At 37.9% G+C, this 16,236-nt stretch overlaps 1 protein-coding gene across 2 annotated transcripts in view; it reads left to right on the top strand.

Annotated features, from left to right (window-relative positions):
* LOC104036156 (sodium channel protein type 1 subunit alpha) overlaps positions 1-16,236 on the top strand; it is a 73,036-nt gene that overhangs the window by 43,960 nt on the left and 12,840 nt on the right. The gene's annotated exons all lie outside the window — the stretch shown is intronic.

The raw sequence follows: 16,236 nt of genomic DNA, 5'->3' as shown, positions 1-16,236 counted from the left end.
TTATTAGATGGTATTAGAGATATATTCATACCCGCTAGTGGTTTAAATCTATTTCTGAGTTTGGCTGACTTTAAAAACAAATCAAGTGTTTTGATTTCTCTTTGAAATTATTCTTTTTGTAAGGTAAATGTTTTTCTTATTTCAACAAATCGTTATTCAATATTCAATACATTGTATATAACATTATTTCTTACTTATTCTGAGTAATTTAGAGGCCCTGCTTACTATTCATCTCACTCAAGAAAGCATTTTAACTTATTTTTTTAATTTGTTTATACCTTCTGTTCCGTAAAGCCACTGAATACAAACTAACTCTATATGCATGTCATTGAAATATGTTTTAAGGGAATGCTTTTTGCTACTTCATGGAAACATAAGAGGAAACAATGCGCTAATGAATTTCAAGTCAATTATAAACCAGTGGAATATACTGTCTGAACAACCTTCAGATACAAATCTAAGCTTAATCAAGTCAAATTGAGGCTTAGAATTCTGTTCCTTAAATTGTATTCATCAGGCTACATATCTCTACTTCAGAATGCATCAAAAAAAAAAATATTGCTAACCAATGATTACTAGATTAATAAATTTCAGTTTTGTATAGCAAATTTACTTTCAGCAGTTTTCTCATCATTTGAAATTCATGAATTGATATTCAGCAGGGTAAGAGCTGGTCAAGTACTACAGAATGTATGAATTTTCATTTAAGTTTGGAATGACTATTTGATTTAGCAATTTTCTCTTTGTCTTTCTTTGTACTTACTGTTCATGAACATTCAGATAAATGTGGTTTTGTGCAGAGAAATGTCGGGAAATTGCTGTCAGCTTTACTTTTTAAATAATGTTCTGGTCAGCTGCAGGAGGACTGGGAGACTGGTATAGAAGTTGCACAGAGACAAGAAATGCAGCTCTTTAGATGACGTTGGAAAAAAGAGATCATTTCTAGAAAGATAATGTCAAAATTAATTGCCAAATGTTTTATTCCATCTTTCTGTATCCTTACATGATTGCCTCAGTAAATTTTCCACTTAAAAGATTTAGGATATTCATACTCAAAGAAAAGTACCTGTTATTTGAAATCTATTTACTGCTTTCCCTTATTTCTCACTGAATAACTACGAAACTATGCCAGAAGCCCAATCATATGATAGAATTTCAGATGTACAACATGAATAATTCATGAGCAACTTACTGTGTAGCAATCACAGACAAGCCTGGAAAAGTAAAAAAGGTTTCAGCTCTGTCCTCCAATATTAATGATAATCAGTGAAGTACCTGATTGCAGTCATTTAGCAAATTTGACTGGCCAACTCTATAGGCCTCATCTTTACTATTAGTTACATTTACTTCTGAAAATGTTTTTTCCAAAGCACTTGGCAAGTATTCACAACAGCTCATTGACAGATAGTAGCATTACTTTATGAATGACTCACGAACAGTAAAAAGATTCAAATAACAAATAATTGACCAGCTCATGATAAGACTATAGTCAAATTACAGTCTTCTCAGAAACTGAGTTCATTTCATAAAAATCTATAAAACCAGATTCTTTTATCTGCCAACAGAAAGTAAAAATAAATCAACCCTCTTTGCTTTCTTTTATTGCCTATACCTACACTGAGCTGTGACAAAACAAGCTGAGTTTTTATTCAGCATGTATTTACAATTTTAATGTTTACCCCATGTCCAAAACTGTGCAAATTTGGCCATGAAAGTATAAGAGGTCATATGTGTTCCAGAAAAGTCCCTATATGTAAAAAGCTCTGCATCATTTTGTAAAACAATCTGCTAAGTTCTCAGCTACTTTAAATCAATCTTTTTCTTAAATAAGTTTACCATTCTGGAGAATTGGAAGAATACAGCATTTTACATAGTCAGTAAATACTAACAACAATGATGTTATCCCTAAATATGAAACATACTTCACTTTTTTTAGTTATATTCTTCTGTTTACAGTTATACTCTGTAGTTACAACTTAATTTTGTAATTATGCTGTTTCATAAATGGGATAAATTCTCTTTCCAAAGCGAATATAAGATATATGAATCAGTTGCACCAAAAATAGGGTACAAGAGGTCCATAGCCTGTGCTTGCCTTGAGCACAGAAATTAATGTTGCCATATTAAAGGCATTTAAAATATCTGCTAGTATAATGAATTCTGAGAAATTTTAATACTTTCTATAGTGAATCTCAAAACCAACTCCACCCAGTTGCTGGAAGGCAAAGTAAAGAATTGCTTTAATTTAATTTAAATTTCTGTCTTAGGGTTTATATTCTCATCTCAATTAGTGTATATACTGAGCAGAAGTATCTGCAAACTGAGATTTGAATATATGCATTGCTTTTTGTTTAGCTTTTTAGTACTTGCAATATAATGCTTTTGCGCTAGTTCTGGATTGGTATGCTACTTGTAAATGTAGAATACTGAGTATACATTGCTTTGCTGAGTTAGAGAATTAAGTGACAATAGAGCATGCATTTGTGTCTAATTTCACAAAATAAAGCATGTCATGCCGTGCTTGATTTATTTATTAGAGAAATAGTAGAAGGCAGCAAACAATCTGAAATCCACTTGCACTTTCAGTTTTGCATGCCTTATGCATATTTCTGGCTGATGGCTTTAAACATTTACTGTATTTCAAATTTCCAGTCCAATTTTATAACTTGCAAAACTAAATTAGAGTATTTGATGTCTTAAATATTCTCTAAAATTCAATGGCAATTCCTTAGATTCCCTTTACCAGGAAAGCGATAATGAGGCATTTTCAAGAGTACTCCAAACCTCAGTAGGACAGAAACATTTCTCATATGATTGACTTATAAAACATAACATCAAGTGTCTGTCATTACAGATTCACAACTAATTACAGGCTATATATTTCTATTTCATATAGGATAACCTTTCTTCAGCTTGGATGGGGTGGACCCCTGGTTCCTCCCCTTATCTGTATTATGGGTACAGTATTTCCCCCTTTCCTACCCTTAATGATTACAGTGTGACTAATCACTACGTTGTGTATTTAGGGTTAGAAGGAGAGACAATCTTATTTGAAAATCCCAGCAGGAGCAAAAGTAGATGATATATATTCACCCTACACCCCCTTCTTAATTGCTTTAAATCTTTGGAAATAATCCTTTGAAATTTCTGATGTTACAGAATTAACATGAAAACTTTTGAGAAAATCAGTATTATTATTTAGAATTATCTGAGTTCTTTTTGCAGGAGAAGGGTACCTCAGCTATTTTTAGATTTTTAGGTGCTTTTTTAACTGAAAAAAAATATGTCTTTCTTTAAAAATTTGAATCTGGCTTTTGTATTGTTTTGGAAAGATCTGTGCTTTACTGTTACTCAATTTATAGCTACGTACCTTCAAAAATATCCCATAGAAAGTTTTAAACGCACTTGGAATATATTAAGCACACACCAAAACACTATGATCTGAATAGTCACAACTATATACATTTATGTAACTGCAGTTTAAATTTTTGCATAATTTTTAAACCCTTATATTTTACATTAAGTACCTTTATGTGTTACATTAAGTAAATCACTCCAAGTGTATATAGATAACATGAGACATGACATAACATATAATTCTTTTCTGGAATCTGAATTCAGTCTTCTTTAGCCTGTGTTGGAAACTACTTTTTGTAATTTTTATAAAATGCCAATAACAGTATTATTTTTGTAGCATCTTTCTTGGGGTTTAGAAATATCCTGCAGGAGACATGTCAGTGATATAAAAAATTTGCATTCACTATCAGATCCTCAGAAAAATCCAGTTCTTAGACTACAACCCTTGCAAGCACCAACTGTAGGAGGGTATCATTAGTGCAGAGGTTTTTCATAGCTTCAGTGTAAATGATGTATCAACATAAACAGCATTCACTGTAAATTTAGCATCTTATCTCACAGTTAAGCATTATTTATTCACTCTCAGGAAAGTGTATTCACTATCTTCTGCAAGTTTCTCTTAAATATAGAGGAATATATTTTGTTGATTGAGATTATGCACTTCAAAGGATTTTTTGAGGTCTGTGGTCTTATTCATTACCTTTGAGTCTTAAGAAAAGTCTATTAGTAAAGTGTTATGTCTCCTGAAAGACAATTAAAAATTTACAAACTTCAATGTAAGAAGACTCTCTGGGTAGATTTTCATAAATCATACAGGAAATATCTTAGTATTCTGAGATTTTTCTTAGACTGTAATTCTACAGTTAGAACTTTTCAAGGCGTTTCTTATATAATTGAAACTGATATGATTTTTGTCTGGATTTGTGTTTGTTGTATCTTGAAGAAAATCCTTGCTTTTAGGATCAAAATTTAATGAAATTTGAATGAGATACATAATATAGTTTACATTTTAATTAAAAATGTTAAAGAACACATAAAGGTCAATAAAATTTCATTTATGCAACAGGAAGAGCAAAAAGGGTTTTTTTTTCACTGCATCCAGTGAAATTCGAAGATACTGTTCCCGCATCAAATAATTACTCTGTTTTCATGCTTGTGTGTATTTACAATATTTACCAGGTCTTCTCAAACAAATGCAGCCATATCATTTATTGCTTGGCAGATAATTGTTGTATTTCATCATACAGTATGTTAAATTATGTCTTTTCTTCTGTATTTTCTTCAAAAGTATTTTGTTATATACCTGATTTCTGGTGAGAAACAGAATCAAAGCTGCTCTGGGAACTCCAGTATTTTGTTAAATCCAGCAGTGTAGCTTACTTTTAATAGACTGTTACATGAATAAGAAATGCTTTTGTTGCTGCCTTAACCAAGTTAAATTTTCTTATAAAAGCTAGGACAGAAGTGCAGAATCATTGAAGTTAGAAGGAATGTCCTGAGATTATCTAGTCGAACCTCCCTGCTAACAGTTCTAGCATTCCAAGATACAAACTCACCACTCAATAGCATGAAATTTTTCCAACACAAAGTGTTATAAAAATAGTTTCTGCGTTAAGTGTTTGAGGAAGTATTTTGCTTTCTTTGAAGATAAGATCTTCTCTCAGAAGCATTCTTCAGTCAGCTGCACTTGTACTGTAACAATTAAGGAAAAGTCGAAAAGACTGCAATTCTTAAGGGAGCGATCTTCTTTTCCTCTGAAGTCTTTTATCTCTTGCTTCAACTTTATTTGTTCATTACTGTTAAGATTGAGATTTAGTTGTACCTCCTTGTCAGGTGTCTCTGATTCTTTCCATCTGCCTGTCCTCTCTTTGCATACTCTCAGTTAAATCCAAATTTTTCTTTACAATTGCTGCTTTAAATGGTAGTTTTCTAATAATCTTCACCCTGTATTCCCAATACAGTCTTCATTTTACTCAAAAATTGAAAATCTTGTCATAAATCTTGTCATAAATACTCAAATTTTTTCAATTGTTTCACACACAAGGTGCTTCTCATGCCAGTTCTAACAATCTGACAAAATGCATTAATTTCTGTCATGAAACAACCTTTTGTGCATTTTTTCTTGATTTAAATAATATTCCATTGTCACTTTCATAATTTACGTACTTCTATTTGCGACATTGCAGTGATCCTGATTTAAGGATAAGCATTAGTTTGCTAGAATAAAATTTCACTTCTATTTTTTCCGTTGCTTCTAACTTTTCTAAACATTTTTCTAAATGTTATTTAATTCTGGGCTTACACAATCATAGGTCATGTAGTTAAGAATAAATTGTATGTACGTACATGGCATTAAGGCCAACTATGTAGCAAAGGTGACAATATTCTAGTTCTTTTACTGTGCACTTCTTAAAGGCAAAATCCAGAAGATACCTCTAATTTTGGTTGGAGTATAGAGAAAAGACAAAGCCAGACTCTTCTCAGATGTGGAGAGTGATAACAAGATGCAACGGACACAAGTTGAGTTATGGGAAATTCTTATTTGATATAATAGGTTTTGGGGAGGTTTGTGTTTTTTTCTTTTTGAGTTTTTTGGGGGGACGGAGCTATTTGATTCTGATTTTGGGATAGAGTTTTTTGGGGGTTGGATTTTTTTTTTTTTTTTTACAGTGAGGTAAATACTGGAACAGTGGAACATAATTAGTGGATCATAGAATCATAGAATCGTTTAGGTTGGAAAAGACCTTTAAGATCATCCAGTCCAACCATTAATCTAACATTACCAAGTCCACCATTAAACCAATTAAGGGTAGAGTAGCAATTTCATGTTTCCTGGCTTGGTGGCTGGATTATTTTTTAATGAAAGTAAAAACTAGGAATCATTAAGATTAGGAAGGACCTCTAAGATCATCAGTCCGATCATCAACCCAACACCACCATGCCCACTAAAACATGTCCCAAAGTGCCACATCTACCCATTTTTTGAACACTTCCAGGGATGGTGACTCCACCACTCTCTGGGCAGCCTGTTCCAATGCTTGACTACCCTTTCCATGAAGAAATTTTTCCTAATATCCAATCTAAAGCTCCCCTGGTGCAGCTTGAGCCCATTTCCTCTTGTCCTATTGCTAGCTACTTGGGAAAAGAGACCAACACCCAGCTCGCTACAACCTCCTTTCAGGTAGTTGTAGAGAGCGATAAGGTCTCCCCTCAGCCTCCTCTTCTCCAGGCTAAACAACCCCAGTTCCCTCAGCCGCTCCTCAGAAGGCCTGTGCTCCAGACCCTTCACCAGCTTTGTTGCCCTTCTCTGAACACGCTCCAGCACATCAATGTCTTTCTTGTATTGAGGGGCCCAAAACTGAACACAGTATTCCAGGTGCGGCCTCACCAGCGCCGAGTACAGGGGGACAATCACCTCCCTGCTCCTGCTGGCCACACTATTCCTGATACAAGCCAGGATGCTGTTGGCCACCTGGGCATACTGCTGGCTGTCGACCAGCACCCCAGGTCCTTTTCTGCCAGGCAGCTTTCCAGCCACTCTTTCCCAAGCCTGTAGCGTTGCATGGGGTTGTTGTGGCTGAAGTGCAGGACCTGGCACTTGGCCTTGTTGAACCTCATACAGTTGGCCTTGGCCCATCGGTCCAGCTTGTCCAGGTCCCTCTGCAGGGCCTTCCTACCCTCAAGCAGATTGATGCTCCCACCCAACTTGGTGTCATCTGCAAACTTACTGAGGGCGCACTCAATCCCCTCATCCAGATCGTTGATAAAGATATTAAACAAGACTGTTCCCAAAACAGAGCCCTGGGGAACACGGCTCGTGACCGGCTGCCAACTGGACTTAACTCCATTCACCACAACTCTCTGGGCTTGGCTACCCAGCCAGTTTTTTACCCAGAGAAGACTACGCCCATCCAAGCCATGAGCTGCCAGCTTCCCAAGGAGAATGCTATGGGAGACTGTGTCAAAGCCTTTGCTGAAGTCCAGGTAAATGACGTCCACAGCCTTTCCCTCATCCACCAGGCAGGTCACCAGGTCATAGAAGGAGATCAGGTTGGTCAAGCAGGACCTGCCTTTCATAAACCCGTGCTGGCTGGGCCTGATCCCCTGGTTGACCTGCACTTGCCTGTTAAGCGCACTCAATATGAACTGCTCCATAATCTTCCCCGGCACCAAGGTCAGGCTGATAGGCCTGTAGTTCCCCGAGTCCTCCTTCTGGCCCTTCTTGTAGATGGGCATCACATTGGCAAGCCTCCAGTCATCAGGGACCTCCCCTGTTAACCAGGACTGCTAACACATGACGGAAAGTGGCTTGGCGAGCTCCTCTGCCAGCTCCCTCAATACTCTCGGGTGGATCCCATCTGGCCCCATAGACTTGTGAGCATCCAGGCGGCATAGCAGGTCATTAACTGCTTCCTCCTGGACTATGAGGGCTCCATTCTGCTCCCTGTCTTCCAGCTCAGGGGGCTGAGTACCCTGGGGATAACTGGTCTGGCTATTAAAGACAGAGGCAAAGAAGGCGTTAAGTACCTCAGTCTTTTCTGCATCCTTAGTGACAATGTTCCCCCCCACATCCAGCAAAGGATGGAGATTCTCCTTGGCTCTCCTTTTATTGTTGATGTACTTATAAAAACATTTTTTATTATCTTTTACAACAGTGGCCAGATTGAGTTCTAGCTGGGCTTTTGCTTTTCTCATTTCCTCCCTGCATAGCCTAACGAGATCCCTGTACTCTTCCTGAGTTGCCCGCGCCTTCTTCCAAAGGTGGTAGACTCTCCTTTTTTCCCTGAGTCCTAGCAAAAGTTCAGCCAGGCCAGTTGTCTTCCCCTCCAGTTGGTCTTACAGCACATGGCAACAGCTTGCTCCTGCGCTCTTAAGACTTCCTTCTTGAAGAAGGCCCAGCCTTCCTGGACCCCTTTGCTCTTCAGGACTGCCTCCCAAGGGACTTTCCCAACCAGCATCCTGAACAGGCCAAAGTCTGCCTTCTGGAAGTCCATGGTAACAGTTTTGCTGCCCCTCCTCTTTACATCGCCAAGAATCGAGAACTCTATCATATCGTGGTCGCTAAGCCCAAGACAGCCTCCAACCACGACATCTCCCACGAGTCCTTCTCTGTTTGTAAACAGCAGGTCAAGCGAGGCACCTCCCCTGGTAGGCTCACTTACCAGCTGCGTCAGGAAGTTATCCTCCACACACTCTAGGACCTTCCTAGACTTTTGCCTCTCTGCTGTGTTGTATTTCCAGCAGATGTCCGGCAAGTTGAAGTCCCCCACAAGAACAAGGGATAGCGATTGCGAGACTTCTGCCAGCCACTTGTAGAATGCTTCATCTATCTCTACATCCTGGTTGGGTGGTCTATAGCAGACTCCCAACAGGACATCTGCCTTGTTGGCCTTCCCCCTCATCCTTACCCATAAGCACTTGACCTTATCATCACCACTGTCGAGCCCTATACAGTCTATACAGGATTGTAGATCACACATTCATACAAACATGGTGCACCACCCTGATTTCTGTTTGTGGGACAAAGTTATGAGAGTTTCTCACAAGAACTGCATTAAGATAAAATAGAGGAGAGTAATTAATTGAAAATGAGAAGGTTTGAATAACTTGGATGAATCTACATTTTTAGATTCACCGTAGTTCCTCTCTAGAATCATTATTTGGGTCATATCAAGTAGGTTGCACTTTCTGTCAGAGAAATATTTAATTCTCATCCTCTGTTGTCTCTAAAGCCAGTTCATAGCCGATCATCAAGCATAAGCAGCATGCTTCTTCCCAATGCACCCATTCCAAGCTACTCAATGAGAAAAATATGTAGTTTTGAGGTGATTCGTTAGAGTATGTATTGGCAAGTAAAAGAATTATCGCAATCTCTCTCCCTCTCTTTCTCCTCCTCCTCTCCCTTTCTCCATCCCCCATTCTGTCCTCATCTGCTAGGTTGCATTGCCAGATATGTTTTACCTGATATAAATGTTGGAAAAATGTGATATATTTTCTTTATTATCTTTGAATAAAAGTTCCCATCTACATTACTGCTGTGGGAATGTACATATACTTTATCCCTTCAACATAAAGAACTTTTAATCCTTATATATCCATACATGATATTCCTCTTCTATCAAACTCCACGGGTACACTCAGACAAGACAGGGTATCTTTGGGAATATTTTTCCTGTATTGCATCATCAGTTATCTTCCTTCATGGACACCTCCAAACCTCACACCAAGCAACTGCAGCAAAGACCCCAAAGCCTCCAGTGAGGATCAGTCTTAATCCTCTGCACTGGGCAGTGTTTTTATTCTGTCTGCTGGCCCACAGGTCAGGTACCTCTGTTGCCTTTGTGAGAGGAACATTTCCAACTGACATAGCTTCTCCTAATTTAAGCCCCATACCCATTTCCTCTGATCCCACTGACTTTCTGCTGTGTTATGACTTGCAGAAGTGGCTCCTCTAACCTGAGAGAAAGGCAGTTTTCATCATCTGTTTTGTAGTACCAGGGAGAACAAGAAGTCATTATTACAGCATTTTTGTTATTATTTGGTCAGAACAAAAGGACTGCCCCAACCACTTTTGTCATGCTGAGCCCCCTGCCACCTTACAAACACTTGCAGATCGCATGTGGGAAGGGACAACAGGAGTGAAGGCATTGCTTTCACATGACATTGCAGAAACAAAATGGTCCCTGCTTTCCAGCAGGGACTGTAAGCACACAGAGTGTGTACTACACTACTGGTACAAGATGTTTACATTACATGTATACTATACCTTGAAAAAACCAGTGATTATTGATAAATTATTTCTCAGTTTTTTTTTTTTTTAATTTCTTTTTTTTTTATTTTAGGAAAACAAGTTGCTCCCAAGTGTCCTGTTTACTGAGTAAAAAGACAGTACTTTGAATTTTCATGATGTACGGAATTTTAAAACCATAGAAATTCTGATGAAATCCCTGTTTTGCTATTTAAGTGCTAGTCCTTTCAACTTTATAACTTGTTCTAAACTGTTTAGGATGAAAAGGGATTACCCAAGGTTTGATTTTTTAGATGGTAGATGTTAGGTTTAAAAAGGGAAAAAAATGTTTTATTGTGCATGTATGTGTATATATGTGTATACTTACGTATAAATCATCACATTTGGGGTAAAATAGCAGCAGACATCTTGACTTGATTTGAACAGCTATAATTCACTGTTTCACAAATTCAAACCAGTTTTAACACAGTTAAAAATCTCTGCCTATGAGAAAGAATTAGGCCTATTTTGTTAGTGATTGTTTACACTTTACTTAGGGATACCATGTTGCTGATCATGATCTCAGTGCTATCTGTCACAGGATGCTCTCACAATGAAAATGAACTTGTCATCAATTGGACATCTTCCAACTGAATTATTTTAAGGATTTCACAATTTTAATCTGAATTATTTAAATGTTTAAGCTCACCTTCACCCTTGTTAATCATTGCACAAACCTGGATAGTAGCAAATTTCATCACTGCACTAGTGGATGATCTCATAATTGATGAAAATGTATTTGCTGAGATTTTTTCCTGTTGATTGTGTTTGTTGATTAAGACTTTATCACCACTGATTACCCTGCAGGTCCACGCATTTCCTCTTTTTACCTGACAAACCAAATGAGAAAATTGAAGGAATTGCACGTTTCTTAAGGTACTTCTCTTCTAGAAATCTAGTACCATGTTTTACATCACACTGCGTATCTACAAGGTTTCAGATTATCTTTATGTATACAATTTTAGTAGTGAAATGTCAGAAACTGCCATCTCATAAACTTGAAGCCAACTATGATCCCCGAAGTGTGAAAAGCTTACTAAGAGATACTCTGCAAGAATGTCCTCATTCTTCATAGGTACAATTATGAGATGAATTTCATCCCTGGGGACTAAGGAGCTGCTCAGGTATTTTTTGGGGAAGGTACTTTAAAGAATTCTTGGGAATCTTTTGCTCTATACTACCGACCTTTGCATTTCTAATTGCCTTTCAAAAGGGTTTGTCTATAGGGCAATTGATATTTTGGTTTTGCTGTGCAATTAGCAAAATCCGGGGGTTTGGGTTTCATTTCTTTTTTTTTTTCTTTTTACTTAGGGGTCTTCCTTCCTATCATATGGACATAAAAGAGCAGAATGGGTACATATCTCTCTTAAATTTGGTTTGCATAAGAAATTTTTTGATTGCATGTCACCTTACGAGCATCTGTCTATTTTTGTAAGAACCAGTCTTTGGAGAACACCATTATTTGCATACAGAGAAGTTCCTATTATATATTTCTGATTTCTCTGATAGGAACATGTGCCCATGCTTCGTGATGGGTAAATTAGAAAATGCATAGTACGCATATGATCCAGTGATAGTGGGAAAACTATCAGTTAAAAGTACTTGAAGGAGAGCCATACATTGAATTCAAGCTGCTGGACAGCTGATCTCAGTGTGTTGGTGCTCAGCCTGTGAAGGTCCAGTGGTATGCTTATGCTGCCATAATACAAATAAATGAGCTGAGGCACTGGTTCTCTTATAGCTGTTGATTCTTGATTCATGAAAGCAAAGAGCAAGGGATGATAATTCTCAAGACAAAGGTTTGTTCCAATGATTCCTTGCCTTGGACTGTCACATAGTGTTAATCTTTCTGATTCAGGTATGGGCTTTCTTCATGGTCTCCCCCAGATGCTCTTTTGATCCCCTGACTGGGAAAGTTACTGTATTCCTTATGTCTTTTCCTCCCTTGCCTCAGCTCCTCCACAGTGTAAGAGAGAATACACCTGTCTGTTACCTGATACCCACCACCTGGTCAAGTCATTGTGGTTTCAGCATCTTCTAGACTTCTTTGTGTGATGTCCTCAAAGTCCTTCACTATGAGAACATGCTAAACTCAGATCATGTATGTCACCTGAGCCTCCATTCCTGTCCACTCACAGCATACCTACCTGCTAATTCCAGCAATCTTACCTCTGTGGTGGACCAAGAATCTAAACCAATGGCTACTTGCTCACTTCTTCATCTTTCAGTGCCAATGCTGTCTCTGGCAGCTTTGTGTACATCTGGACTTTGGCCAGTTGAGCAGGGGAGATTCACGATCTTATGGCAGATGTTCTTACCTCATACTTGTTCAAGACAAGGCAATACTCAGCTTACTCTCAAATCCTGCCCAAGGCATTGTCAGTGTTTCATCTGAGTCAGGAAAGAATTTTCCTATTTTGCTCTAATGTGGCTTATGCTATATATGCTATTGTCAAACTCCTTCTGCATGCTGCTGTCTTTGAACAACTGGGTCTTCAATCTTTTTACTGCTAAGAGAGATTAATGGCTTCTTGTAATAAGCACCATCTGAAGTCTACAACTGTGTGACTATACAGATAGGCACTTAAATAGAGAGAAACTATTCATTTTTTTGGACATATGTATTCAAGGCCAGAATTTGTTCTTCTTCCTTGGAGTTCCTGAAGGCTTTCCCAGGCTTTCCCAGGCTCTCCCAGCTATCAAGGAATTGAGTACAGGAGGAACATGTTTTATGCTTGCTAGGGCCATATAGCATGAATAGAAGGTAAGGTTTGATCTCATCCATAAAAGTCCTGGTGAAGTAAAAATTATTTGTCTTTCTGTGCTTGTGTATGTGAACCTCACGTGAGAATGTACCTGCAGAAAAAAATACGAGGTAACAGTTAAATAACATCTATAGCCTTTTATGAACTCCTTCAAAGGACTCTGATATGACATCTGGTACATCAAATCTTTGGGAAACTTCTCCTATTTAAGCCTAAAATTATGAAGTTGACAACTTCCAAAGTGGAGGCAAATAAAGTACTTTGTCATTTTAAGTAGGAAGAATGTTCTAGACATAATTCTATAATCTTCCTTTCCATCCCAAAGATGGTAACTTCCTTCTCATTTGCACCAGGGACAGAGTTTGGAACTTCTTCACAGAAGCTGCAAAAGTTACGGAAAAAATGGATAAGCAGTACTGAAGATTGTTCCTGGTTTGCTTACAGATTTCAGGAGGCCCTAATACATCCATTAGTCAGGTCTAATGTAGGAATTCCTGGGAAGCCTGTGGCTGCTGAGGTGTCAGGATCTATCAAAGCTATTTTGCTGTGGGAGCTATAATACATTTATATCTCACTATGTGTTTCAGATAAGTGTCCCACAGCAAGGCTGAATCTACTAAAGCTTCCTTATACTCATACAGCAGGGATAAGCTGTTATTTTGCACAATCTTCATTCTGTACATATGCACAGTTCTGGTAGCAAAACTGATTTTTTTTTTTTTTTTCAATTCCATTTTGATGTCTTCTTTGGACAGTTGTCCACAAAAAGATACAAACAGCAACAACAAAAAACAACTGGACTACTAATTTGTATTGACATAATGTCATATCAGCCAGAAGATAAGGCAGAAAATTAGCACTGCAGTTCTTTTCTCTTACGTTGGAAGATAAACATTATGAAAATGTAAACATGAAAAAATTGTGTATGTATATGAAATACTGCTTTCTTCTAGAGGAGGCATTTGTTTCCCACAACAATTTTTTTTTTTTCCTGGACGGATATCAACTGAGATGTAAAATAGTCTAGAGCCCATTTGTCTGTAGGTGTCAGGTGTTGCTTCTCACTTGCACTTATTGCTATTCCACCTACCTGAAGCTATAGGAAGGTGAACAAGCTGAATCAGCTTGGGCTTTTGCAGCTTGCTCACCGGAGTCAGCCTGACCAACAACATCCCAGCCTTGAGGAAATGCATAGGTAATTTAAACAGACAAACAAACAAACAAACAAACAGACAAACAACTCTGCAAACATCTTTTTCCAAATTATTGGCATTATATTCTGTATCAAGGAATAACAGAAAATAGGCCAAAAGAACAGCCCCTTTTAAAATGAAAAATACATTTAGACTCACATACATCAGATCTAGATTTGAAGAACGAGTGAAAATAAGAGCTGTAGTTGCCAACATTCTTTTAATCCACTACAGGCTCTTTTCAACAAGATGAGATTGACAATTTTTATTTGCTAAATTTTTAACTCATTAAGAAATGCTAATTGATCTCTTTTCTGCATTCAGTTCACTTTTCAATTGGTTCTCACTTTTTTCTGTCCGTTTGCTGTAACTTATGTGCATAGGTGTTGTGTGTGTACGTGTGGGTGCTATCTTGGATATATATTACATAAACTAATGTCCTGGTTATCCTGATATACCTCAGCTGTTCCCAAAACAAATACCAAAAAAGTAAATGGAAAAAACGCTGGTAAAGCAATTGCCTCCAACTGTATGTGTTGAAGAAATTAAAGACTTCCTCCTACGGTGGACTTTACAGTCAACCGAGCATCTGACCAGCATGTAAAAATGCAGGTTTACATTATAAAGATGATAGGGCAAAGGCTCAACACTGGTGGGGGAAAAAAAATTAAAAATCAAACAAAAACAAAATGCAAACAGAAAACAGCTTCTAAAAGTTTTAATTTTCTTTTCTTCTTTTCTTAAAAAACCTTCCAGGGGGACTGGATAGCTCAAGGGGTTGGTAATAGGATACAGAGCCTTTCATCTCTAGGTCACCAGTTCGCATCCAGGCCAGGTCAGTAGTGACCAAAAATTGTTACCATTTGATGGGTTTTCAGTGACCTATATGAAATAAGTTGTTGGAACCGTTGTTGGAACAGTTGCTGGAAGCTGTTCACTTCTTATTCAAGAAGATGTGGCTGATCTTTTGGCAGTCTCAGTAGCGAGACTGCATTACCTGTTCATCTAAAGATGTGAGACACACTGATGGCGTTTTGTAGAAATCTTTCTTTCTACAACTATTATCAGTTCATAATTGTTGTAACAATTACTGTAGCTGTTAGTATTCTGCTGCCTGTTCTGGATCTGTGCTGTAGTCCAATGGATCTCAGGGTTGTTAAAAAGGTAACTGATACAGGCACTCAATTCATACAAAACCATTCTTCGTGTAAGCACAGGTAACCTTAATTTATTTAAGTTGCAGGACTAAATCCCCATCTTTCTTTCCTGACATCTTTATTTTCAGGTTTCTCACCACAATTAAACAGGGGAATTCAATCACTATAACACATCCAGAACATTTTTATGCGTGAAGGGGAAAAAAAAATTTTAAAAAGTTAAGACAAGCACTAGCTGGCCTAGAATTTCAAAGCAGCAATAGCATAATACAGTGTCATAGACCAGGTCAGAGTTGGGATAAATTCCAGAGTCATTGCGTTCCTAATTTTTATGTTGCTCTCAGTTCCATCAAGCTAGGTAGCAACAGATTTCTTCTCCCCACAGGACAGTAAAAAAACATCTCCCTCACTCCTTTGAAAATGGTTTCTTATGTTCAGAATATTACTGGGACCTTGTTAGCCTTTTTACACCTTTTTTTTTAATGGCTAGCTTATGCATACATCACCTAGATTCTTCACATTTTCTATAACAGAAATCTCAAGAAGCAAGCATGCTTCCTTTAAAGTTATCACCAAAAATAGAAGCTGCCAAGAAAAGCTAAATTTGAAAAAAATCATGGTTTTGTAAAAGACAGGGATAATTCTCAGTTACAGAAAGGTCCCATTTCTACTGTCTGGCAACGGAGGAGGCCCTTAAAATGAGAAGAAAATATGCCCTGAAAATAACATTTCTACTTAAGATCTCTAAACAGGTCCTAATTCCTGGCCATAACATTTGGGAGGAGGAGGGTGCTGAGTGACGAGTAACACAACCACAATACTCCGCTTCCAAAGGCCTTCAGGAGGCTGTGAAATACAGGTAGTAAGACTGAGCAGCTCTAAGCTTGCTCAGAATTACGCTGGTAGTGGGGAAGATCTCTCTATGTTGCAGAAAGCAGGGAACAAAGAGGGACTAAGACACCTTAATACACCCCAGG

This window comes from Pelecanus crispus, chromosome 5, assembly GCF_030463565.1.
Source record: "Pelecanus crispus isolate bPelCri1 chromosome 5, bPelCri1.pri, whole genome shotgun sequence".
In the NCBI taxonomy this organism is placed as follows: Eukaryota; Metazoa; Chordata; class Aves; order Pelecaniformes; family Pelecanidae; genus Pelecanus; species Pelecanus crispus.
The sequence above is the reverse complement of the archived record's forward strand: the minus strand, read 5'-3'. Positions and strand labels throughout refer to the sequence as shown.